Genomic DNA, 4331 nt, shown 5'->3' on the forward strand with positions numbered 1-4331 from the left:
GTTTGTGTGTATGTATGTGTGTGTGTGTGTGTGTGTGTGTGTGTGTGTGTGTGTGTCCTACTACAACGACGCATGAGGCGCATCTCCTCTGGTATTTCAGCAAATATGTGCACTTTCGCTTCTGCGACATGTACCTGGAGTCAGCCCAAACAAATTCTGCTAATTCTGTCCAGCGCCGACGGAAAGATCGGTTTCATTTTCCATTACAAAAATTTTTAAATCGGATTTTCACATTCCCAATCTACACAGCGGTGCTAGTCTAGTATATTGAGATATTTGTTTTCACGATATGTATAACCTGAACATTTCAAATCGAATAATAACCCGCACTCCAGCAACGGCCGACAGCGTTACTGCAAGGCGGTACCAGTCTGTGGTCAGTGGCAGTGCTGTCGCTACTGGAACATTTGTTATTCTTCGTGTTCTACTGTCTTTAACACAACTTGATAATAGAAATATCGCACAAGACTAATTTTTGGCCGTTCTACTGAATGAGTACGTAAATTCCGCCCCGACAATCATTTCGTCTGCAATGGGGAAAAACTGACACTTTTGTCGACACTAAGCGCAGCATGAAAGACTCGATGGGCTGACTGCATCTAGACATTTCACATACGAAACAGCAAATACTGGGCGTAACACCAGGAAAAATGCCCCTGACGCCCCTTAGGAAGGATACCCAGTACAAATACAAATATCGACGAAAAAAATGCAACACCCTCAAGGACTGTGTCCGGTGGAACCATTGCGTTAATAAAAAATTTGTTACTGTCATTAACGTTAAAATGTCAATGAGGTGGCCTATGAGTGTGGCCTCGGTTTCAACTCTTCTGAGTTTCGAGGTTAACAGGGTTGCAACATTTATTCTGGGGTACGACCATGTCCAGTCGTTGATTACGTGCTCCTGTTGAACGGCTTCACCCATTTGAACGGTAAGGCATTGAGGACCTGGCAACGGCCTTGCCGCAGTGGATACACCGGTTCTCGTGGGATCACCGAAGTTAAGCGCTGTTGGGCGTGGCCAGCACTTGGATGGGTGACCATCAAGCCGCCATGCGCTGTTGCCATTTTTCGGGGTTCACTCAGCCTCGTGATGCCAATTGAGGAGCTACTCGACAGAATAGTAGCGGCTCTGGTCAAAGAAAACCATCATAACGACCGGGAGAGCGGTGTGCTGACCACACGCCCCTCCTATCCGCATCCTCCACATGTGGATGACACGGCGGTTGGACGGTCCCGATGGGCCACTTGTGGCCTGAAGACGGAGTGCCTTTTTTTTATGCATTGAGAGCCTACGGGATGCTGGCTGGAGGTACAATGCCTTGCTGCAAATATTGAGCACAATTTGTCGGTGAAGTGTCGCAGCTTTCGACAGTGGTCTGTGGAAAATTCCCATACCTATATACAAGGTTCTGGACGTCCACATGGTTTAGTCGCACTTCTAGATCGAGGCATTGTGCTAACAGCGTTTGACAACCGAACATCAACAAGGGAAGAGGTCAAGGCATATGCTGCACCTGCTGTATTATCGGGCACCAAGAGGTACTGTGTGCTTGTCGCAGGATTAAGATCACTTGTGCCTCTGGCTGGGTTAATACCCATACCACTTCACAGCCTAGCACAGATGCTCTGGTGTTGTGAAAATGTTGACTGGAGAGTAGAATGGCACTTTTTCAGTGGTGCGAGTAGGTTCCATCCGCATGCGAGTGTGAGACGTACACCTGTATGGCGTAGACCTGGTGAGTTGACTCAGAGTGAAACCACCTACGACACAGCGGCCCGATCGCAGGCTTCTTGGTGAGGGGAGCCGTCAGTTACACCTCGAGGCCACATTTGGTGTTTCTGTCGGGTAAAGTAGTTTGTTGTGATACAGTTTGCAACTCCTGCAGGATAGCGGAAGTTTTGTGGTATTAGGTGCCACAGTTGGCTTCGTTGGACCAGCAGATCTTTCCCTTCCGGATGTCACGTAGACAGTTGGATGTCTGCGGTTCCGGAACACGGTGGATAGTTGCTTCTTGCAGTGACTTTATTGATGAATAGAGCGAGCAGCGAAAGTGAATCGTGAGTGCTGCCTTTGGTTGCTCATTTTTTACGATGACTATTGCCAGTGTAGGTTCCTAGTGTCCTTATTACACCGTTTAACTGGATCCGATTCGATGCTTTGGCTGCGTGGTTTACATTCGCTGAACTAAGGTTGCATCTCTGTTTGACTAAATTTGCGTATGTCGTGCATTGGGCAGTTGCTTGTTTAGAGGTTCATTACGTTTTATTCTGTGTTTGCCAGTACATTCCTGCTACCAGGTTTTATAGTCTTGCTGTGAACGACTAGGTTCCGGATAATGTTACAGCTATGAGAACTGATGTTTTACTTAAGCCTTTGTCCAACTCAGGCAAAGGTATAACTACGGCCCAAAGTGACGCATTTGAACGTGTATTTCTCAATGACCAGTAGTGCAGCAGATCAGTCTGTGTATTACTGACGGGTCCGCGACATTGGTAGTTCATGCACACTGGGTGAGCGATTTCCCAAGTGCTCTGATGAGTGATTTACCCTACTGTGTGTATGTTTGCAGACTGAAATCGGTATTTCTTGTGTGCGGCTGAAATTTGTCAACTAGTCTGTAAGCAGACGATTGTACCGGATGTTATCGTAAAGAGTAAACATTGTGAGTGTGACCAAACGTAGGTTTACATGCTCAGTGACTGCTATTTTGAACGGGATTAGTGGCCATGTTTACGGATGTCTAATTGGCTACAAGTAATAGACTGCCACCTTTCTGGATCCTTAGCGTAAGTAAAACAGAAATAATATCCGACGTTCCCCAAGTAAGTGTTATAAGCCCTCTGTGGTTCCTGATCTACATTGACGACGTAGGAGACAATCTCAGTAGCCGTCTTAGATCGTTTGCAGATGATGCTGTCATATACCGTCTTGTAAAGTCATCAGATGAGGAAAACGAACTGCAAAATGATTTACATAAGATATCTGTATGTTGCGAAAAGTGTAAATTGACCCTGAGTAAAGAAAAGTGTGAAGTTATTCACATGACTACTAAATAATATCCTCTAAATTTTGATTACGCCATAAGTCACACAAATCTAAAGGCTGTAAATTCAACTAAATACTTGGGGATTACAATAACAAATACCCTAAATGGGAACGATAGATAAGAGCCAACGAAAGACTGCAATTCATTAGCAGATCACTTAGAAGGTGCAACAGGTCTGTTCAAAAACTGTTCAAATGTGTGTGAAATCTTTGGGACTTAACTGTTAAGGTCATCAGTCCCTAAGCTTACACACTACTTAACCTAAATTATCCTAAGGACAAACACACACATCCATGCCCGAGGGAGGACTCGAACCTACGCCGGGACCAACCGCACAGTCTATGACTGCAGCGCCTAAGACCGCACGGCTAATCCCGCGCGACCTGCAACAGGTCTACTAAAGACACTGCTTATACCACGCTTTTCCGCCCCATTCTGGAGTGTTGCTGTGTGGTGTGGGACCCGCATCAGGTGGGACTGATTGATTACATAGGAAAAGTACAAAGAAGGGCAGCTCGTTTTGTACTATCGCTAAGTAGGAGAGATAGTGCCACAGACGTGATACGTGAATCGGAGTGGCAATTAAAGCAAAGGCGTTTTTCATTGCGACGGGATCTTCTCATGAAATTTCGATCACCAGTTCTCTCCTCCGATTGCGAAAAAATTCTGTTGCCACCCACATACATAGGGAGAAATGATCACAACGATAAAATAAGAGAACTCAGGGCTCGCACAGAAAAATTTAAGTGCCCCTTTCTCCCGCACGCCGTTCGAGAGTGGAAAGGTTAGAGACAGCGTGAAGGTGGTTCACTGAACCATCTGCCACACACTTTATTGTGAATAGCAGAGTAATCACGTAGATTTAGATGTAGCATGCCTACACTCAAATATGTTGAGTGAGCTCTGTAGCTCTTGCCTAAGTTTAACTTCCAGTGCCAAAAAGCTCGAGCTGCCTGTAGCCAAGCACTACTGGGCGTAAGGTTGCTGGAGAGCAGAACCAACGGGGAAAAAGAGGATTGAACATCATTCCTATCAAGATTTTTACTAACACTTCTCGGGAAAAGTAACGCTACCAGTTAGGTCAACAGGACCTTGACATACTAAGACAAAGGCTTCCAATTAAGGGAAACAGATTAAGAACAATTACTGATACTCGTTAAAACTAATCCATTTAACTGCAAAACTAAAGTATACCAAGCATAACATGGTAGGAAAACAGTCTTCAAAAGAAGAACACAATAAATATCTTTAGAATATGTTGGACTATAGTACAACAAATAA

The 4331-nt window shown here is 45.1% G+C and overlaps 1 pseudogene; it reads left to right on the forward strand.

Moving 5' to 3' along the window:
- Window positions 1-950: 950 nt before the first annotated feature.
- LOC124620711 lies at window positions 951-1067 on the forward strand (annotated as a pseudogene).
- Window positions 1068-4331: the final 3264 nt, after the last annotated feature.

This window comes from Schistocerca americana, chromosome 6 (genome assembly GCF_021461395.2).
Source record: "Schistocerca americana isolate TAMUIC-IGC-003095 chromosome 6, iqSchAmer2.1, whole genome shotgun sequence".
Taxonomy (NCBI): Eukaryota; Metazoa; Arthropoda; class Insecta; order Orthoptera; family Acrididae; genus Schistocerca; species Schistocerca americana.